Source organism: Crinia signifera, chromosome 2 (genome assembly GCF_055691185.1).
Source record: "Crinia signifera chromosome 2, ASM5569118v1, whole genome shotgun sequence".
NCBI classification, from domain to species: Eukaryota; Metazoa; Chordata; class Amphibia; order Anura; family Myobatrachidae; genus Crinia; species Crinia signifera.
The window spans coordinates 113943262-113967151 of record NC_139218.1 but is presented as its reverse complement, the minus strand read 5'-3'; the positions used below and the strand labels follow the sequence as shown (position 1 = coordinate 113967151).

The following is a 23890-nucleotide window of genomic DNA, read 5'->3' as shown; positions in this document are numbered from 1 at the left end:
CACGGCACTAAAATGGGACATGCAATGCCATTTCAGTACGCTAGCGTACGTATGCTAATTGGGCGTCCTGATAATACACAAGTACCAAATAATGCATTTCTAAAACTGGATCATTCGCCATTCCTGTATTTATTTTAGGTACTCTTTACCTAGCACGGCGCCCACGATTTTGATCGTGGGCATCGCAGGTAAAAAAATCGTGGGCATCCCATAGGGAACAATGTTAAATGTCTCAATTGACCCGATTTTCATGTTCAATGCCTCAATTGACCCGATTTTTCCATAGGAAACAATGTTAAATGGCCCACAGAGGCCAAATAGCCACCCAGAAGTGTGAAATGGCCCCCACAATTGTTAACGCCACCCCACGGTCAACGTCAACCCGAAGCGTGGTGAGCGCAGCGGTACGCGTCCTACGACCTTTTCATACCCCCACTATCCACATCGGCGTGGAGTTGAGAATAGAAAGTGTGGCGAGCGCAGCGAGCCACCGAGCCCGAAGCGTGGCGAGCGGACGCGGATACCTTCACAGGTAAACGCGTCCCTTCGCGGGCTTCACAGGTATCCGTGTCCGCTCGCCACACTTCTATTCTCAACTCCACGCCGACGTGGATAGTGGGGGTATGAAAAGGTCGGAGGACGCGTACCGCCGCCCCTCGCGGGCTCGCTGCGCTCGCCACGCTTTGGGTTCACGTTGATCGTGGGGTGGCGTTAACAATTGTGGGGGCCATTTCACACTTCAGGGTGCCTATTTGGCCTCTGTGGGCCATTTAACATTGTTTCCTATGGAAAAATCGGGTCAATTGAGGCATTGAACAGGAAAATCGGGTCAATTGAGACATTTAACATTGTTCCCTATGGGAAATCGCGGGCATCGCGTCGGTCGCGTCGCACCCGATTTTTTAGTGCATTCAATGCCCGCGATGGGCGCCATGATAAGTAAAGAGTACCTTATTTTATATTTATGAAATATGTAAACAAAATAGCATTGTGAATTCTGTTTTTTTTATTGCAACAATACACTGTTTTGTAAAGAGATCTATTGTTAATGAGGGGTAGATTTATTATTAGGCGATCAGGGGAATATGCGCTATCCCCGTGCGTTATGGGAGGGGATAGCGCTTCCCCTGATCTAGGACACCCACCGAGCGGGTGTCTAGCATGCAGCGCTGTGGGGCAGGAGGCATAGTGCAGCTACGATATTTCGTAGCCTAATTCCGTAGCCTAATTTATGAACGGTCATCATCGCTGACCGTTCCGCCGCCTGCAGGTATCGACTTTGACAGCTGCAGGCGGTGATGCCCTATGCCCACAACAGGAAAAGCGCTGTCCCTGCTGCTGGCTCTGAGCTGTGCTGGGGATCTCATGAGAGTAGTGAGATCCCACGCATGCACAGTCAGCCAGCCGGGGGGAAGGAGGGACATCGCCGGAGGGGGGAGTTAGTGCTCCCCCGCTTCGGCTGGCAAGATGTTGATACATCTTGTTGGTGTCCCCTCCTGCTTCGCCTCGCTAATGAGGTGAAGCAGGAACTGTTTAGCGCATTTAGCGCCGCTATCATAAATCTACCCCTGAGTACTTTAAGTTCTGCAATATTGCTGCACTATAGCAACAACTTTTCTTGAGTGGGATACCGTCACTAGGTCGACAAGAAGAAGGTTGACATGCATTGGGTTGACCACTGAAGGTCAACATGCATGAAGGTTGACATGTCTGAAGGTCGACATGGGGTTAGGTTGACAGGGTCATTAGGTCAACACATGCATTAGGTCGACATTGTGCTAGGTCGACAGTCAAAAGGTCCACATGAGGTTTTTCACTTTTTGAGCCGATATGTGCCAACAGGCGGTATTTCATGCCCTTCCATCCACTAGGACATGGTGGCAGAATAAGCATGGCAAGTGCAATGAGCCATGAGAGGGGACGTGGTGCACTTTTTTAGTGTCCATGTCGAATGTGTCGACATAAGGGATAAAAAAAGTGAAAAACCCCATGTTGACCTTTTGACTGTCAACCTAGCCCATGTTAACCTAATGCTTGAGTAAACCTAATGAGCCTGTCGACTTAAACTAATGTCGGCCTTCATACATGTTGACCTTGATGCATGTGGACCTTTAGTGGTCGACCCAATGCATGTCAACCTTCCTCTTGTCGACACTATGACCCATACCATCTTGAGTCTGCACAGTTTTTTTTCCAGCCATGGGAATCACTATGTTATTACCAAACTTTGCCAGTTACTGACTTTTGATATTTATTTTACAAGTTAAGATCTTAGGGGGTTATTTTGGTTCACAGAGAGTATTATATTTGGGTGGGGTTTTACTTCAAAGTGAGATCTATATTGCAGTGCAAAAATAAAGTAATCATTATTTTCCCTGCACAGAAACAAAATAACTCACCCAAATCGAATTATTACTGTACATTTTACATCTGCCCCCCTGCAGTGCACATGGTTTTGTCCATCTAAGAAGGAATTTGCCAGGAGTGAACCAAAATAACCCCCTATGTTTTACCTTAGATGTTTTTACTTTAATCAAAAAAGTAACATCTACTGCAAAAATAAAATAATAACAAATGAATAAATGGTTTTCCAGTGTATGAAAAAACAAAGATCTGTAAGAATATGAGCCATACTCACTTGTCTTTGTTGAAGTTAGCACAATCTTATTTTTCCAAGAGTGACAAATGTACATAATGTCAGCTTTTTATATTATAGAGCTGAGAGTTATTCAACCTTTGGTTATTTGAGATAAACATGGCGTACACATCACAAGCAGCTGGTGTGACACCAACATTGTAACATAAGCTTGTGACTTAACAGTTACATTGAGAACCTGAGCCCCATCCGGTTCTCACAGGATATTGGTGTATACTGTATCTACAGATGGAGCCTTCCTCATCTTTGCAGTTTCTGCACCTAAACAAAGGTTCATCTGTGCCTGTGTTGGTGCAAGGACATGAACATTGAGGTGTGTTGAGGCACAACATACAGATGGGTCAGGGTCCATCTTTGCAGGGGATGGCGCTGGCGTCGCCAGCCGCCATCCCCCGCCAACGCCATGGCGATGGTGAGAAGGGGACGCGCGCGCACGAGAGGCGCGCGCGTTCCCTTCCGACGGCGCTTCGATCCGTTCCCCCGGGTCCCCGCCGGCTTGCTGGCGGTAACCCGGGGTCCCCGCCGCCTGCCCGCACCCCCCCTAACCCCCCCGAACCCTGTCCGTCTCCCTGAGGCGGAGACGGACAGGGTTTTCCGTCGCGCCAGCGACGGAGACTGAGACGCGCGTGCGCGTGAGACGCACGTGCGTCTCAGTCTCCTCGCTGGCGAGGCTGCTGGCGGGTCGCCAGCGCGTACGTTCTGGCGACCCGCCAGCAAGGATGTTAATAGTAACATACTGTACACAGTATGCAGTTCACATCTTCACCACTGGGTGGCTAATGCTCCACTAATCCTGTACTGTAGAGCGAATAGTGGTAGATGGATCTACCATACAGTACAAGATCTGACAAATGACCAGTAACAACTGTAATGTTACTGTATACTGTACACTACCACCAATGTTCAGATGGAGAGAGTCAATAAAAAAAAATAAACTAATATTTCAATAAATAAAAAAATAGCCTATACGAATGTGTTAAAGCAATGGTCTTTTGACGTTTGGTTTATGTGAGCAACCAAGTCCCATAATATAACCAAAACCATTGTAAAGGGATAACTACTTACATCTACACCTAGGGGTATATTCAATTACTTTTGCGAGCTGTGACAGTGAACGTCGATGGGTTCTTGCAGTGTCGTGGAAACGGCGTGTGCACCTGCTAAAACATTGAGGCTCATGGCTAAATGCAACGGTCTCCCTGCATTAGCCGCAAGCCTCACTGTTAGGGGGAATCCTCGCCGTCATTTGACAGCAAAGGGTGAATGCGGAGGTTAAACGGCAAGGGTCACTTGTTTTCGGCGATCCCATCCATTTAACCCCCTCACCAGCCGCATTGAATATGGGCCTTAAGCTTGTGTATCTATAACCATGTTGTCACGATCCGAGCTGTCAGACAGACTTTCTTACCGGCTAAGTGCCTCCGCAGGTTCAGCTTGCGGTCCAGACGTCATCCCTGCCGGCGTCCTGTCTGCCGTGCGCCATCACCGCTGCCATCCTCCAGTCCTCTCATACCTGCCCGGCCAATCCTGGCCACCCAGTGGGTATAAGTATGCAGGGAGCTCTCAGAACCATTGCTAGTGCTTCAGTTGTCTCCAGTGTATGGTCAGCTGTCCTTGTCTCCGTGCAAGTGTATTTCTCTGCTGGTGTTGTTTTCCATGCTGCAGTGTGTTCCAGGTTGTTCCATCTCCTGTGAAGTCCAGGTTATTCCACCGCCTGTGATCCTGCCTCTCAGCCCAGCGACCAAGCCTAGCTCCGGGACTCTGGTCCTTCCGATGCTCCAGCATCATCCACCATCGATGTTTCATCGCTAGTCCGATATTCCGGATCTCCTGCTTCCGTCCGTCATTCCGGACCCACAGTCAAGCTCCAGCTTTCCGTCCGTCACTCCGGACCCACAGCTTCCATATCCGATATCCGGATCCGATGTTCCACCATCGATACCATTCATCACATCTGTAAAGTATTGCAATCTGCATGAACTGTCATTACTCCTGCATACTTTACTGCCTGTACCGTTACAACCTTCTGCATAATAAATCTGGTTGTACTTTTACCTCTGACTGCTTATTGGCTCTGGGTGCACTGTCGCGCAGGTCATGCGCAAGGGTCCTCTCCAACCTCCCCGGTTCAGGTACCGGTCCAGGTCCCCACCAGAGGTCTCAGTCTTGTCGACTAAGCCCCCTGGTGTGACAGTAAGCCAAATGGATCCAGCCGCAAACCAAGCATCTCCACCCAGCCCTGTACAGCAACTGGCTGTTCGCTTGGATCAGCAAGAGGCTGCGCAGAGCCAAGTGATCCATTGTCTGCAAGATCTGTCTTCCCGGCTGGATAAGCTGGATAAGCTACAGACCACTCTCAGTGGCCCTGAGCCTGTCAGAGAACTTCCAAGTCCAGTTCATCCTCCTGTAATGGCTGCTGCACCGCGCCTTCATCTGTCTGTCCCCACCAAGTATGATGGGAACCCCAAGACCTGTCGAGGTTTTCTCAATCAGTGTGAGATTCACTTTGAGCTGCAACCCAGCAACTTCCCTACTGAAAGGGTCAAGATCGCCTACATCATCTCCCTCCTGTGTGGAGCAGCGTTAGAATGGGCGTCTCCCTTATGGGAAAGATCTGATGCCATCCTGTCCAATTACAAGGACTTCGTGTCAACATTCCGGCGTATCTTCGATGAGTCTGGGCGATCAGCATCTGCCTCCACTGAACTCCTCCGTCTCAGACAGGGATCCCGCTCCGTCGGGCAATATCTGGTCCAATTCAGATTCTGGCGTCTGAACTCTCCTGGTGTGATGGGTCCTTATACGCAGCTTTCTGGCATGGTCTATCCGATCGTATTAAGGATGAACTCGCTACCAGAGACTTACCCTCAGGTCTAAGTGACCTTATATCATTGTGTATCAAAGTAGACCTACGCTTCCGAGATAAACCGCTTCCGTTTGTCTCCTGGAGAACGTCGACGTCGTCGGTTGGCACAGCTCTGCCTGTATTGTGCCGATCCTGCACATCAAATTTCTGCATGCCCAAAGCGTCAGGAAAACTCCTCCTCCTAGCCCGTCAAGGAGAGGGTAGGCTAGGAGTAATTAAGTCCTCTCCATCAGCAACTGATTGTGTCCTTCCAGTTTCCCTACAAGTTGGTCAGCATTTCAAGACTGTCTCCGCACTTCTTGATTCCGGTGCCGCTGGCAACTTCGTTACTGCAGAACTGGTCCGCAAGTGGGGGTTACCCACTGAAAGTCTTTCCAAGACTGTCTTCCTTACTGCTGTGGATAGCAGTGGGATTCCTGATGCGACAGTCTCCCGCAGAACTTTGCCACTTACAGTCAAAGTGGGAGTCCTGCACACTGAACTTTTGTCCTTCCTGGTTTTACCCCGAGCCACTCATGCTCTGGTTCTGGGTTTACCCTGGCTCCGTCTTCACAATCCTCGTCTTGATTGGAAGACATCGGAAATCCTTTCCTGGGATCCTTCCTGCTCCGGTACCTGTCTCCAAAAGGTACTCCCAGCTCGTCATTCTTCAGCCGATGCAGCAGACCTTCCGCCTCTTCCCTACCAAGAGTACTCAGATGTATTCAGCAAGTCTGGCGCTGATGTCCTACCTCCTCACAGACCGTGGGATTGCCCTATCGAACTTATCCCAGGCAAAGAACCACCCAGAGGTAGAACCTATCCTCTCTCTCTTCCAGAGACTCAAGCCATGACCAATTACATCAAGGAAAATCTGGCAAAGGGATTCATCCGTCCTTCGACTTCTCCTGCTGGCGCAGGATTCTTCTTCGTCAAGAAGAAGGATGGAGGCCTACGTCCCTGCATTGATTATCGCGGCCTCAATGACATTACAGTAAAGAACCGATATCCGTTGCCCCTCATCACCGAGCTGTTTGACCGTGTCAGCGGTGCAACCATCTTTACGAAACTCGATCTGAGGGGTGCATACAATCTCATCCGCATACGAGAGGGCGACGAGTGGAAGACGGCGTTTAATACCAGAGACGGCCACTATGAGTACCTCGTCATGCCTTTTGGGCTCAGCAATGCCCCAGCCTTGTTCCAGCACTATGTCAATGAGATTTTTCGGGACATTCTGTATCGTCATGTAGTTGTATATCTCGATGACATTTTAATCTACGCCAATAACATCACAGAACATCGTTATTGGGTCAAAGAGGTTCTGTCCCGGCTGCGAGCTAATCATCTCTACTGTAAACTGGAGAAGTGTGTCTTCGAGGTGAAGTCTATACCCTTCCTAGGGTACATTGTCTCCGGTTCCGGTCTTCAAATGGATCCAGGAAAACTGCAGGCCATCCAAGATTGGCCAATTCCCTCTTCGCTGAAAGGTATTCAACGTTTCCTGGGTTTTGCCAATTATTACAGAAAATTCATTCGTAACTTCTCTTCTATTGTGGCTCCCATCACTGCCTTGACTAAAAAGGGGTCTAATCCAGCGAAGTGGCCGGCAGAAGCCATCGAAGCCTTCTATCTGTTGAAACAGAGGTTCACTTCCGCTCCTGTTTTAAGACAACCTGATACCACCTTGCCCTTTATTCTCGAGGTTGATGCCTCCTCCGTGGGTGTCGGGGCAGTCCTCTCGCAGAAAGCGCCCAATGGTCGTCTTCATCCCTGTGGGTTCTACTCCCGTAAGTTCCTGCCTGCAGAGCGTAACTATGCCATCGGCGATCAAGAGCTCCTCGCCATCAAGTTGGCATTAGAAGAATGGAGATATCTTCTAGAGGGCGCTGTTCATGAGATCACAATTATCACAGACCACAAGAATCTTCTGTATCTCAAGTCTGCTCAATGTTTAAATCCCCGTCAAGCCAGATGGACACTTTTCTTTTCCAGGTTCCGTTTCAAGCTGTCGTTCTGTCCAGGGACACAAAACCGAAAAGCTGATGCCCTTTCCCGCTCATGGGAGCAAGAAAGTGAGTCCAAGTCCACACATCAACACTTTATTATTGATCCAGTGGCATTCTCCGCAACGAGAGTTTCAAATCTCACGCCCCCTACAGGGAAAAGATATGTAAAGCCAGCTCTAAGAAAGAAGTTGCTCTGTTGGGCGCATTCTTCAAAATTCGCTGGCCATGCAGGCATTCAGAAAACTTACGAGTTTATCACCAGGTCCTACTGGTGGCCGTCCCTCAAACAGGATGTACAGGACTTTGTTTCCTCTTGTGCTAAATGTGCTCAGCACAAGACCAGTCGTCAGTCTCCTCCTGGGCAATTGATGCCACTGTCAGTGCCACATCGTCCTTGGACGCATATCTCTATGGACTTTGTAACTGATCTTCCAGAGTCTGACAAGTTCACCACCATCTGGGTGATTGTTGACCGGTTCACCAAGATGGCTCACTTCGTTCCCCTCACGGACGGTCTTCCGTCAGCTTCCAAGCTGTCCCAGCTCTTTATCAAAGAGATATTTAAGCTTCATGGGCTGCCTCTTGAAATCATCTCCGATAGAGGAGTCCAATTTGTAGCCAAATTCTGGCGAAGCCTGTGCTCCCTGCTTCAAATCAAACTAAAGTTTTCCACAGCCTACCACCCTCAAACCAATGGCCAAACGGAGAGGGTGAATCAGGACCTTGAAGCATTTCTCCGCACATATGTCTCTTCTTCCCAAGATGACTGGGCTCAACTCCTTCCATGGGCAGAGTTCTGCCATAATAACCAATATTATTCTTCATCAAATGTCACTCCATTCCTTGCCAATTATGGGTTTCATCCTCGAGTTCCTGACTTCACTCTGCAACCTGTGTCCTCTGTTCCAGCGGTCGACACGACCATCCGGCAATTCGTCAAATCCTGGAAGCTCATTCGTTGTTCACTTCTGAAGGCTTCAAGCAGGTACAAAAAATTTGCCGACAGGAAACGCAGAGCTGTGCCAGCCCTCCGTCCAGGAGATCGTGTCTGGTTGTCAACCAAGAATCTTCGATTGAGAGTGCCATCGATGAAGTTCGCTCCCCGATATATTGGTCCTTTCCCAGTTGAGCGAGTCGTCAATCCAGTAGCTTACAAGCTCAAGTTGCCGCCCTATTTGAAAGTGCCAGCTACATTCCACATTTCGCTGCTCAAGCCGCTGGTCCTGAATCGCTTTCATTCCAAGCTCCCCAAGGCTCCTAAGGTTTGCACCCAGCGTGGAACAGAATATGAGGTCAGTAAGATCTTGGACTCTCGCATCCGATATGGTCGTCTGCAATATTTGATCGATTGGAAGGGCTACGGCCCCGAAGAGCGATCATGGACCAGTGCTGTGCGGGCACTGCCTACCTGACATTGCAGGAAGCTTCACCTTGATAATGCTGGGGTCAGTGCTGTGATGTCTTTCTGCCTGTCCCACCCATGCCCTGTCCATACCCAGCCTCTCATCTCCTCCTGCCCATACCCAGCCAGCCATCTCCTCCTGCTCATACCCTGCCTGCAATATCCTCCTGCCCATACCCAGCCTGCAATATCCTTCTGCCCATACCCAGCCTGCCATCTCCTCCTGCCCATACTCTGCCTGCAATCTCCTCCTGTCCATACCCAGCCTCCCATCTCCTCCTGCTCATACTCAGCATCCCATCTCATCCAGCTTATACCCAGCTGCCCATCTCCTCCTACCCTGCCCCTTCCCAACCCCCCTACCCATCTCATCCTGCTCATACCAAGCTACCCATTTCCTCCTACCCTGCCCCTTCCCAACCCCCCTACCCATCTCATCCTGCTCATACCCAGCTGCCAAGGAGGAGAACCAGCGGCACCTGGCTGGCTAGAGGGTGAGCAGCAAAACCCGGCTGTGTAGAAGAGCAGCAGCAGTGCCCATCTGGGGAGATGGAGGAGCAGCAGTGGCACCCAGACAGGGAGAGGGGGAGAAGTGGCACTCAGCCAGGAAATGGAGGCCCGTCGATGCTGGTAAATGGTACCTCCTCTCCCTCTTCAACTCACTCCATCACCTCATCCTCTGTCACCCCCTGTCACTACACCCCCTTTTGCTCCTCCATTACATTATCACCTCTCGCCGCCCCTCACCCCCTTTCACACTTTCATCTCCTCTCTTCTGCCATCACCTCTCCCCCAACACTTTCCCCCTGTCACCACACCAAGACTAGCCCTCATCACCACACCAACATCATCAATTCATCAAGTCAACTCATCTCGTCATTTCATCACATCACCTCACCCTCATCACCTCACACCCTTGTCACCTCCCCCTACTCAGTCTCTTTCCTTTTTTTTGCTCTCTCTCTCAATCCTCTTTTCTCTCTCTCCGCTGCTCTCTCTGTCACCCTCTCTCTCCTGCTGATCCTCCTCTCTCTTTCCCTTTGCCCCCTCTCCTATCTTTCTCTCCCCCATCCTCTCTCCCCCCTCTCTTAATCTCTCTCTGCCCCTAGTCTCTCTATCTCCTCTGTGTCTTTCTGCCCATAGTATCTCTATCTCCCCTCCTTTCTCCATGCTTTCTTTCTCTCTCTATCTCTTTCCTCCTTCACCCTCTCTGACAGTCTCTCTCTCACCACCACCTCTCTTTCTCTACCTGGCGCTGTCTCTATCGCTCTCTGACACCCACTACGCGCTGAAATTAATGTCTGCAGCACTAATCACTAAAAGTTACTCCCTCAGTAACAATAGGCTTATAGGAAAACAAAGAATAAGTGATTTTGTTCACTGACACCTTTCCAGAAAAGTGTGAGGAAATAAATTCAGTGACAGAAGGAATAAAATATAGTAAAAAAGGACTGTACTCTCCTTAGCCACGATTTCTTCGCCTGGGATGCAGTTAAAATCCCGGCGGTCAGGATCCCGGCGTTCAGAGTCCCGATGCCGGAATCCCGACCGCTGAAATCCCGACACTTTCTCCCTCCGTGGGTGTCCACGACACCCCTGGAGGGAGAATAAATTAGCGTGGCGAGTGCAGCGAGCCCGCAAGGGGGGGAGATCCACGTCCCCCTTTGGCGGGATTTCGGCGGTCGGGATTCCGGCGTCGGGATTTTGAACGCCGGGATCCCGACCGCCGGAATTTCATACTGAATCCCTTCGCCTAACTAGAGGATCTCCATTAATTTGTATGATGGAGGTATATGAAAGATAAAATTTTCATAATAGTGTGATATTGTCAAGATAACACATTTATTTATAAACACTCGGTAAAAACACAATATCACACACACACAAATAGTATACAATAAAGTTGCTACTTAAATTGACTAAGATGGAGGTTTACCAGATTCTGGTGTTTAAAGCGCCTGTAGAAAATGTCTAGTGACTTTGAGATGCTAATGCTGCAGCAAGTAATGTGATAAATGTATAGGGTATATAAACCTCTAGATTATTCTTACTGCCGCTAGCGTATTAGTATACAACACAACAAATGAGTTTCAGACGGGTGGATAAGATATTCAGTGTAGTAGCGGTGCCTGCTATAATTAAGCGTGGCCGCTATTACATTACACTGAATAAGCCAAACTTAAGGAATATTGTACAATTATAAATCAAGTTACAGCCCTGACTAGGGCTAGATTTAGTGAAACGCTATTAAAGTACATATAATCTGCCTAGACAGAAATAATATCAACAATACAGTGAAATTACAGCCCTGAAAAGGGCTAGATGTGTGAGCCGCTATGCTGTATGTGTCTGGCTGAGAGAGACAGAACACACAATAGTACACCCGCACTGCCGTACTACGGCGCGCGTTTCGCTCCCCGCTTTATCAAGGTCTTATGGATTATGGTTATCAAGGAAAAGATTTTTTTTTCCGGTGAGTATGCCTTTACCTCTGCCTTCTTGTAGAAGAGCTCAAATGTATGTATATTATACAAAACAACATACAAGACATCATAATTCCAATTTACTTATGTACTTCAATGTACTTTATTAACTGGCTAAACCAGCTGTATATTATTATATGATTGGAAGTATATCTTATGTTATTAATACAGCCACAAAATAAATTACAGTAGGTGACAATGAGAATAAATTTAGAAATTACTTATGTAAATTTAAAACCTGCCAAATTTGGGTTTGGTTGACAAAACATGCCTACACGCAGTGGGGTTTATTTACTAAGATGGGGGTTCTATTGAAGATTGCCCATAGCAATCAATCAAAAACTATTTCCTTTCTTTTCAGCACCTTGTAGAAGATAATAGCTAGAATCAGATTGGTTGCCCATAGCAACATCCCATATTAAATAGAACACCCAACTTAGTAAATAAACGCCACTGAGCGCAGGATTATGGGGATTATTCTGGTTTACTCCTTCTGGCAAATTCCTTCTTAGATGGACAAAACCATGTGCACTGCGGGGGGGGGGGGAGCAGATGTAAAATTTGCAGAGAGAATTAGATTTGGGTGAGTTATTATTATTATCGCTTATTTAATGGCATGCGCAAACGGAATTCGCCTTTTTGAGGTGTCTAAAAATCACACTTTTTCAGACTAGGTTCTGATGGGCGAATTTGTCAGAGACATGCACAGATCATTGCGATCTGTGCATGGTTCTGGTGTAAAAAAGTGTTAAAACAAAAATAAAATAAAAAACGTCCCACCTCCTGAGCATAACCAGCCCCGGACTCAAAGAGCCAGTCCTGGTTTTATAAAATCACAGGGGCAAAACAAATAGGGGTCCCCAGGATTTTAGAAAACCAGCACCAGGCTCAAGGGACGGTCCTGGTTCCCCGTATTTCAAGAACCAGCACCGGACCCAGCCAGCAGGGTAATGCCACAGCCGGGGGGAGACATTTTATACAAGCATTCAAAGCATTCATCCCTCTGACCGGTCATCATGGGCAGGGGTCCTGGGGAAGTGGGGACCCCCCAAAGAAGGGGGTCCCCCGCTCCAGAACTTACCTGCACATGCTAAAGCCCGGGGCTATCCTCGATGCCCCTGGGTGGTGGGCATCGAGCTGATAATTGTGTAAAAAAATAGAAAAACTATTGTGTATTGCTGTGGAATGCTTTTACTTCATTGACACATGTGAGCACATTTATAGAGGGGAGTGCTTGGCCAGAGGTGAATTTATTTGGAACAAATTTATTCAGATTTCACCATCTGTGCTAAGCCACGTATGTAACTGAAACCTGGACCATTGGGGTGAGGTGAGGCCCGCATTTGAGATCCTGCGGTGTATGTGATGGTTCAACCATAATTGTGCTTCACAATATAGTGCATGAAAAATGTGTGACATGAATCCTCTTACTAAAACTTGCTCACACATGTTGATGTCATTACCCTTCAATAGAGGTAAATATGTGATAGTGTGATGGTTTATTATGGATACATAAATGTGTGAGCTGTAAACTTATAAAGATTCATACCATACCAGCCACAGTGATACATTTTCACTACTAATGCTGTGTGGTAGCAGAGGCTATGAGATACTGTATGTAGTAATTATACATTATTGTCTGTGGCTTTTTTAGGTGGCATGACTTCAAATCTGGCATGAAGAGGAAGCTGAGTGACAGGAATATCCACAGCATGACCACCGGGAGTGGCCCTATGCCATCCAACCTGGAGTTTACCCCCGGGAGTATTCTGCCTTAGATGTCATCGATGATGTTGTGGATCCTGTCTAGCATAATTCCAGGAAGATGCAGATCCGATGCAGGTGTGGCCTTTAATTTCAGCATGCATCTGTTGGGTCTTACATGTTTCATTTAATGGCACATTTTGTTCTGTCTGGTTTTTTTTTTGTTTTAACAAATAATTATTGCAAAGATAAAAAACTTATCATTTTGCTGTGATGCTTAACAGCAATAAATTAGATTACAAAAACTTACATGAACATGTTTGACGTGAAATGATGTGTGTGGTGTGCCACATCAATTCGTTATTTGTGTGTATGTGTAACACACATCATTGAGTATGCTGATGAAGTGGATGAAGTGATGGGTTAATCATGAGGCAACCATGATTAACCCACTCCATGTGACCCTCTGACCCTCTCCATGACAGAGAAAATGCTCTGTTCCTGGACTTCCCTGGTAATGTTTGATTGCCACCACCTGTGGTGAGCTAGTTAATTGAGAAGAAAGGTGTTTCACCACAGGTGATGGCAATCACCTCTCTCTTGGTGGCAATCACCTCACCTCTCTCTTTCTCTTTGCCCCCTCTCCTATCTTTCTCTCCCCCATCCTCTCTCCCCCCTCTCTTAATCTCTCTCTGCCCCTAGTCTCTCTATCTCCTCTGTGTCTTTCTGCCCATAGTATCTCTATCTCCCCTCCTTTCTCCATGCTTTCTTTCTCTCTCTATCTCTTTCCTCCTTCACCCTCTCTGACAGTCTCTCTCTCACCACCCCCTCTCTTTCTCTACCTGGCGCTGTCTCTATCGCTCTCTGACACCCACTACGCGCTGAAATTAATGTCTGCAGCACTAATCACTAAAAGTTACTCCATCAGTAACAATAGGCTTATAGGAAAACAAAGAATAAGTGATTTTGTTCACTGACACCTTTCCAGAAAAGTGTGAGGAAATAAATTCAGTGACAGAAGGAATAAAATATAGTAAAAAAGGACTGTACTCTCCTTAGCCACGATTTCTTCGCCTGGGATGCAGTTAAAATCCCGGCGGTCAGGATCCCGGCGTTCAGAATCCCGATGCCGGAATCCCGACCGCTGAAATCCCAACACTTTCTCCCTCCGTGGGTGTCCACGACACCCCTGGAGGGAGAATAAATTAGCGTGGCGAGCGCAGCGAGCCCGCAAGGGGGGGAGATCCACGTCCCCCCTTGGCGGGATTTCGGCGGTCGGGATTCCGGCGTCGGGATTTTGAACGCCGGGATCCCGACCGCCGGGATTTCATACTGAATCCCTTCGCCTAACTAGAGGCTCTCCATTAATTTGTATGATGGAGGTATATGAAAGATTACATTTTCATAATAGTGTGATATTGTCAAGATAACACATTTATTTATGAACACTCGGTAAAAACACAATATCACACACACACAAATAGTATACAATAAAGTTGCTACTTAAATTGACTAAGATGGAGGTTTACCAGATTCTGGTGTTTAAAGCGCCTGTAGAAAAGGTCTAGTGACTTTGAGATGCTAATGCTGCAGCAAGTAATGTGATAAATTTATAGGGTATATAAACCTCTAGATTATTCTTACTGCCGCTAGCGTATTAGTATACAACACAACAAATGAGTTTCAGACGGGTGGATAAGATATTCAGTGTAGTAGCGGTGCCTGCTATAATTAAGCGTGGCCGCTATTACATTACACTGAATAAGCCAAACTTTTAAGGAATATTGTACAATTATAAATCAAGTAACAGCCCTGACTAGGGCTAGATTTAGTGAAACGCTATTAAAGTACATATAATCTGCCTAGACAGAAATAATATCAACAATACAGTGAAATTACAGCCCTGAAAAGGGCTAGATGTGTGAGCCGCTATGCTGTATGTGTCTGGCTGGGAGAGACAGAACACACAATAGTACACCCGCACTGCCGTACTACGGCGCGCGTTTCGCTCCCCGCTTTATCAAGGTCTTATGGATTATGGTTATCAAGGAAAAGATTTTTTTTTTTCCGGTGAGTATGCCTTTACCTCTGCCTTCTTGTAGAAGAGCTCAAATGTATGTATATTATACAAAACAACATACAAGACATCATAATTCCAATTTACTTATGTACTTCAATGTACTTTATTAACTGGCTAAACCAGCTGTATATTATTATATGATTGGAAGTATATCTTATGTTATTAATACAGCCACAAAATGAAATACAGTAGGTGACAATGAGAATAAATTTAGAAATTACTTATGTAAATTTAAAACCTGCCAAATTTGGGTTTGGTTGACAAAACATGCCTACACGCAGTGGGGTTTATTTACTAAGATGGGGGTTCTATTGAAGATTGGGTACTTGTTTCCTATCTGGGCGCCCAGGTTTTCTACGTACGGCACCGTAATGAAATCGGATCTCATCGCATCGTACACATACACGATATTGAACGATGCGATGCGATGCGATCAGATTCGATTTCCCATAGGAAACAATGTGAAATGGCTCAATTTAGCCAAATTATCATAGGAACAATAGTAAATGGGCCAAAAACACCCCTGAACATTGAAATGTCCCCCCAAAAGTAGTTGACGCCACCCCGCCATCAACGTGAACCCGAAGCGTGTCGAGCGCAGCGAGCCCGCGAGGGGCGGCGGTACGCGTCCTCCGACCTTTTCATGCCCTACTATCCACTAGGGCGTGGAGTGAGAATACAATAGTGTGGCGAGCGCAGCGAGCCACCGAGCCCGAAGCGTGGCGAGCGCAGCGAGCCCCGCTAGGGGACGCGGATACCTTCACAGTTATACGCGTCCCCTCGCGGGCTTCCCAGGTGTCCATGGCGACGCGGACACCTGGGAAGCCCGCGAAGGGACGCGTTTACCTGTGAAGGTATCCGCGTCCCCTCGCGGGGCTCGCTGCGCTCGCCACGCTTCGGGCTCGGTGGCTCGCTGCGCTCACCACACTATTCTATTCTCACTCCACGCCCTAGTGGATAGTAGGGCATGAAAAGGTCGGAGGGCGCGTACCGCCGCCCCTCGTGGGCTCGCTGCGCTCGCCACGCTTCGGGTTCACGTTGATGGCGGGGTGGCGTCAACTACTTTTGGGGGGACATTTCAATGTTCAGGGGTGTTTTTGGCCCATTTACTATTGTTCCTATGATAATTTGGCTTAATTGAGCCATTTAACATTGTTTCCTATGGGAAATCGAATCGGATCGCATCGCATCGTTCAATATCGTGTATGCGTACGATGCGATGCGATCAGATTTCTCTACGGAGAATAGCATGGTGCGCAATTAACTTAGCGGGCGCCCAGATAGGAAACAAGTACCAAAGATTGCCCATAGCAATCAATCAAAAACTATTTCCTTTCTTTTCAGCACCTTGTAGAAGATAATAGCTAGAATCAGATTGGTTGCCCATAGCAACATCCCATATTAAATAGAACACCCAGCTTAGTAAATAAACGCCACTGAGCGCAGGATTATGGGGATTATTCTGGTTTACTCCTTCTGGCAAATTCCTTCTTAGATGGACAAAACCATGTGCACTGCGGGGGGGGGGGGGGAGAGCAGATGTAAAATGTGCAGAGAAAATTAGATTTGGGTGAGTTATTATTATTATCGCTTATTTAATGGCATGCGCAAACGGAATTCACCTTTTTGAGGTGTCTAAAAATCACACTTTTTCAGACTAGGTTCTGATGGGCGAATTTGTCAGAGACATGCACAGATCATTGCGATCTGTGCATGGTTCTGGTGTAAAAAAGTGTTAAAACAAAAATAAAATAAAAAACGTCCCACTTCCTGAGCATAACCAGCCCCGGACTCAAAGAGCCAGTCCTGGTTTCATAAAATCACAGGGGCAAAACAAATAGGGGTCCCCAGGATTTTAGAAAACCAGCACCAGGCTCAAGGGACGGTCCTGGTTCCCCGTATTTCAAGAACCAGCACCGGACCCAGCCAGCAGGGTAATGCCACAGCCGGGGGGAGACTTTTTATACAAGCATTCAAAGCATTCATCCCTCTGACCGGTCATCATGGGCAGGGGTCCTGGGGAAGTGGGGACCCCCCAAAGAAGGGGGTCCCCCGCTCCAGAACTTACCTGCACATGCTGAAGCCCGGGGCTGTCCTCAATGCCCCTGGGTGGTGGGCATCGAGCTGATAATTGTGTAAAAAAATAGAAAAACTATTGTGTATTGCTGTGGAACTATGGGGGTTATTCTGGTTGAATCGGTTCTGTCCACGTTCGGACAATATGCAGGTTTTTTCTTCTGCGCATGCGTGCCATTCACAATGCGTATGTGCGACGACAGCACAATGCTCGCGAACGGGCCTCGCTGATCAAAAAGTCCTGTCCGCTCACAGATGGACAAAATGGGCGTAATGTGGGCGTTTTTAGGGGATAGGCCAGAAAATAGGGCAAAACGGTGCGTATACCTGGGCGTACACGGGGTGTGTACTCAAACTGCACAGAGGTGTATCCACCTAGCTCGGAGAGTGGTCGGGACGTTTCTGGCCCAAAACAGTCGGACGCCAAAGAGTGCTCCATACCACTCTTAGACCATCCGCCTGAGTACGCCCGCAATCGGTCTGCTTATTAACGTGAAACACACCAAAATTACATACAGTACACCTGAACCCAATATTAACCAATTCTGCAGCCTATTTAGTGAAATACCTCATTTGAGTACCTGCAAGCCATACACAGCCCTGAAATACTTTAGAAGATTCACTTTCTACACTTATTTATTTATTTATTTATTTATTAACAGTTTCTTATATAGCGCAGCATATTCCGTTGCGCTTGTCACCATTACAAGGTAGGATTATTTGTATTGTTTATAGTCCAAAGACACATGTTGGAATATGTGGAATTGGGTTTCTTTTAACCATCTACACCATGGGTCTTCAAACTGCGGCCCTCCAGATGTTGTGAAACTACAAATCCCAGCATGCCTTGCCACAGTTTTGCTATAAGGGAGTGTTAAAACTGTGGCAGGGCATGCTGGGATTTGTAGTTTGACAACATCTGGAGGGCCACAGTTTGAAGACCCATGATCTACACCCATAATGCAAGTGTGCCTGTCATTTTAGGACAACAGGACACACAATTCACAGGAGTCGACATGTGTCAACTTTCTCATTGCAACACAAACATACACTTCACATTATTTATTATCACGTCTAACAGCAACAATGTTGTTTTTTAGACCTTTTTTACTTGCAATGTTTAATAAATTTTTCCTGCTCATGCACACATTCTGGAAAACAATCTTACCAATTGATAACTTGGACACTGATGTGTAAGCAGCCAATCTGCTCCTAACTGTATTTTTCACACTCTGTATGTAAGATGGCAGGTAAGACATGATTGACACCACCTATCTCTGATGAAGGATTCCTACATCTGCCCACCACTCTGTAACATGGAATTTTGAACCTTATTAGGTGACGGTTTCACACTATCCATTTTTACATGCTTGGTGGAAACACACATCTTGACTGCTATTTGGAAAGGGAAAGTATCACTGCTATTTGGAAAGGGACGACACATCTGTATTCCTCTCTTCAAAATGTCACATTAACCCCATAGTTGCCCACCTGACCCTCTCCATGAGGGAGAAAATGCTCTGTTCCTGAACTTACCTGGTAATGTATGATTGCCAGCACCTGTGTTGAAACACCTTTCTTCTCAATTAACTAGCTCCCCACAGGTGGTGGCAATCATACATTACCAGGGAAGTCCAGGAACAGAGCATTTTCTCTGTCATGGAGAGGGTCAGAGGGTCACATGGAGTGGGTTAATCATGGTTGCCTCATGATTAACCCATCACTTCATTCACTTCAACAGCATACTCAATGATGTGTGTTACGCATACACACAAATAACGTATTGATGTGGCACACCACACAAATCATCTCACATCAAACATGTTCATGTAAGTTTTTGTAAACTAATTTATTGCTGTTAAGCATCACAGCAAAATTAAAAGTTTTTATCTTTGCAATAATTATTTGTTAAAGTAAAAAAAAAGACAGAACAAAATGTGCCATTAAATGAAACATGTAAGACCCAACAGATGCATGCTGAAATTAAAGGCCACACCTGCATCGGATCTGCATCATCCAGGAATTATGCTAGACAGGATCCACAACATCATCGATGACATCTAAGGCAGAATACTCCAGGGGGGTAAACTCCAGGTTGGATGGCATAGGGCCACTCCCGGTGGTCATGCTGTGGATATTCCTGTCACTCAGCTTCCTCTTCATGCCAGATTTGAAGTCATGCCACCTAAAAAAGCCACAGACAATAATGTATAATTACTACATACAGTATCTCATAGCCTCTGCTACCACACAGCATTAGTAGTGAAAATGTATCACTGTGGCTGGTATGGTATGAATCTTTATAAGTTTACAGCTCACACATTTATGTATCCATAATAAACCATCACACTATCACATATTTACCTCTATTGAAGGGTAATGACATCAACATGTGTGAGCAAGTTTTAGTAAGAGGATTCATGTCACACATTTTTCATGTACTATATTGTGAAGCACAATTATGGTCGAACCATCACATACAACGCAGGATCTCAAATGCGGGCCTCACCTCACCCCAACGGTCCAGGTTTCAGTTACATACGTGGCTTAGCACAGATGGTGAAATCTGAATAAATTTGTTCCAAATAAATTCACCTCTGGCCAAGCACTCCCCTCTATAAATGTGCTCACATGTGTCAATGAAGTAAAAGCATTTCAACAAGCACACCTTTATAGTAAATGGTATATAATATTTGTACATATTTAGAGAAATAAGTACATATCAGGTGAAACAACACTTTTGCCTTTTTCGCACAGACTTCACATCCCTCTGCAGTGGTGCCACTTTATTGACTTCATCTGTAATTTGTCCCCAAATCTTATCCTTCGCAGAGGGGGTCAGCTTCCTGGTGGATAACTCTATCCATTCCCGTGCTCTGGGTACGGAAATCTGTAATTCATTCTCCTGAAATGCAGGGTTCTTGTTTTTTTTTGCTGGGATCATCATCTAGAACGCTTCCTAGATGATGCAGCCCATTTGCTGGGGTGACCAGTCACCTCAGCAAGCACCTGCTGGGTCTCAGATGTTCCAAGTAACGGCACATTTTGTTCTGCCTGGTTGCTTGGCCCTGCTTGAGCCACAGAACTTGGGCCTGGCTCTGACTGTGAGCCTGACCCTTGGTCTGCCTGGGTCATTTGCCTGTGGCTCTTTCTCCTCCTCCTCCTCCTCCTCCTCCTCCACTCCTCTTCCTTCCTCTGTATGGCTTCTGTCATTTACTGAAGTTTTGCCAAAATGAGCATATTGTCTGAGGTAGATCCATTAGACCCAGAGCCAGACATGTTTGCAGGAAGTTTTCATTCTAGCTGGTGAGCTATATATAGCCAACACTGCTTACATTACGCGAGCTTACCGACAACACATTCAGCCTTTGTTTTATGTGAACTCCATGTCCCACTGTGTCCTAAATGGCAATGTAATGAAAGGTTTCGTATATGTGGTTTTGTGCATTACTGTGACACTGATATTTGTTTTGAGATTTCAAAGCATACTTTACCAAAATGGACACCAACACAGTCAACACACACTACATGGAAGGTGTGTAAGCATGTGTAAGCCCGTGTAGTATACATATATTAAAACGCACACATAATGTTAATACAGAATGTATTAATAAAGTTTATACCAAATAAGAGTGCTTTCAACCAATCAGAGAACAGCATAACTTATATATGGACCTGCAATTATTAGCTGCGCCATTGCCAATATGACTTCGACCAGGGCTGCACCCTTTACCATTAGGGAGCTGGTGGCACTGGTTCAAGTGATGGACCAGCACCTCGGGCCCATGGGCCCTTATATTTCAAACTCAGACAAGCGCTGGGTGTACAATGCTGACCGGCGCAGAATTCGTATCTGCACGGGCGTACGGCGATCAGTCGCCCAACTGGAACGGAAGTGGTCGGACCTCAAAAGGAGGCAGCCTGAATTGCTCGCGAGGATCCGCCATTCAGTCCGAAGATGTAAGTATTGTGCTAATGTTTGGACATTTATGGAAAATGTGTATGTATGTATATGTGTATATGTGTTTTTTTTATTTTTTTATTTAAGTATGCTAATTTTACACTTAATAATAACCTTGATTTTTTAGTTAATTCATAATTTAATAAATGTTTTATGTTTATATTTATATTTCCATAAAAATCTTCTATCAACATTCACATTGCAACACGTGCAAGGGCACACCAGAGAGCAAGAGAGGCCCAGCTGCAGCAGCAGGAGCCCCAGCAGGAGGAGAAGGAGGAGGAAGAAGAGGGCAAACAGGATGAGGAGGAGGAAGAGGACCAGCAGGATGAGGAGGAGGAGGAGGAGGAAGAGGGCCTGAGAGGAGAAGAAGGAAGAGGGCCAGCAGGAGGAGAAGGAGGAGGAAGAAGAGGCACAGTTGGAGGAGGAGGACCCAGAAGAGGCGGAAGCAGCAGCTGCTGATGCCAACACCATCTCCCCCTACACTACCAGCACCCACTCCTTTACCCATGTCCACTCCCCAGCCTCCGTCCAGTCCTCTTCCTCCACGCACTCCCCTGCCTTCACCCACTCCTCTGCCTCCACCCACTCCTCTCTTACATCCACCCTCCTGCCTCCATCCACTCCTCTCGCAACACCCACTCCTCTGCCTCCATCCACTCCCCACCACCCCACCCCATTTCCAACCACCATACTACTCTCCACCACTTACCCCCAGCCCCTACCAATCACCACCACCCGACAACCTTGGTCCCTACTCCCATACCTGCCTCATCCCGCATTGGACCCCCATCCCCAAACCACCAGGAGGATTTGGCCCACATAGTGGCCCAGCTCCAGTGGGCCTTAATATTTGTGGCCATGCTCCTTGGCCATCTGCATGGCCATAATTAAATTTTATTATTTTAAATATTTTTTTTTTACGTTAAAAGTTTGTTTAAGTTAGAAGTTGTATGTGGTTTTTCTAGTGACATGTTAGAGTGTTTCTGAGTGCAGGTGAACATAGGTACATGTAAGATGTGTAATGTAAGTTATATATCTAATTTAAAGTGAAGGTTAAGGAATGAATGTTGTGTGCATGTGTGGGTTGTAGGGGTAAATAACACATAATGTAAATGCGTGAATGTTAGTTCTTGGTGCAATAAAACATCACACATATCATTAGGGTAGCAAGCCATGTAAATATATCAGAACATATTCAGTATTCACATTATTTACAGCATGCAAACAAACAACAAAAAGATTACAAAAATACACATTGGGGGACACATATATAGTCATAAAATTTCCACATTAGTACACATTAAATAGACATGTAATGAGGGTTCAATTGTAGACAAAGTAAGAGAGACAAATGAGGTAATCATAAACAAATCAAACATCACACTTAGGATAATTGGAAAATTGTTAGAAGGCAACTTCAAAGGAATACCCAATTTCCCAATTATACGAATAATTGCTGGTCCATACAAGTGACGCGTACGCTACCATGCTCGGCCATACGCTACCGCTTATGATCAGAGCAGCTCCACTGTCTCCGATCGCTAAGGTTAAGCGGCAGCGTACGCTCATATGCACACCACTCCCCATTGTCGATTTCTCTGACCGTCCGTGTGCGGATATTCTGTGGGCAGACTCACGCTCACCGAAAGAATGTGGGATGAGGTCGGACGGTCCGTACGTACGGCCGTCCGACTGCACAACCAGAATAGGGGCCTATGTCACTTCCAATATCATCAATGAATATAATAAACAAGGTGGGTCCAATATTGAACCTTGCGGGACTCCACTTTGTACATTACCTCAGCAGGAAAGTATGCCATTTACCACCACTCTATGTCCCCAATTGCGCAACCAGTTTTTAATCCAATTACAAATTTTAATCACTAAAAAAATGACCAAGTTTTATTAATAACCTTTTATGAGGCACCGTGTCAAAAGATTTAGCGAAATAAATCAGTATTACATCAACATATTTCCCTAAATCCAGCCCCCTACTGACTTCCACATAGAAGCTAATTAAATTAGTCTGACATGATCTATTTTTGACGAACCCATGCTGAGCCTTACTTATCACCTTCTCCTGTTCGAAGAAATTTTGAATACTATTTCTCATTATTCTTCTAATGTTTTCCCCACAATGGATTTAAGGGTGATGGTCTATAACTATCAAGGTTAGTTTTTCTACCTTTCTTCAATATTTGTACTGTTATCTAGCTCCAGTCCCTTGGTACCCTCTCGTGTTTATTGATTCCTCGAATATCAGGTATAATGGTAGTGATATGACAGAACTCAGGAGATTTGTTACTATTTAGGTTCTGTAATCTATTTTTGACTATTTCCTCACTCAAACATACAGTTTGGGAGCAATCAAGAGCCAAGCATTAAATCTGTGAGAGTTCTTCTGAATATTCTTCCCTTATAAATACTTACACAAAAAATTAATTGTATAATTTCCTTCTATTACCAGCGTATTCTGCTTATTTTTTAGCGGACAAATATTTTCCTTCCTTAACCGCTTCCCATTTTTATAAATGTAGAATTGTTTGGAATTAGATTTGCGGCTATTTTACGTTCAGTCTCTAATTTAGCCATCCTGATTGTATTTTTACATTTCTTATTACATCCTTTATATGCGGCAAATGATTTGGGTGTCCTATCTTGTTTAAATGCT

General features: G+C 46.1%; 2 long non-coding RNA genes across 5 annotated transcripts in view; one reads left to right on the top strand and one right to left on the bottom strand.

The window, feature by feature from the left end:
• LOC146059987 (uncharacterized) overlaps positions 1-23890 on the bottom strand; it is a 48353-nt gene that overhangs the window by 8518 nt on the left and 15945 nt on the right. The window contains exon 2 of the long non-coding RNA XR_014470352.1: positions 19252-19440. This is a non-coding gene — a long non-coding RNA (uncharacterized LOC146059987). The remainder of the gene's footprint in view (positions 1-19251; positions 19441-23890) is intronic.
• LOC146059985 (uncharacterized) overlaps positions 1-23890 on the top strand; it is a 115422-nt gene that overhangs the window by 78931 nt on the left and 12601 nt on the right. The window lies entirely within an intron of this gene.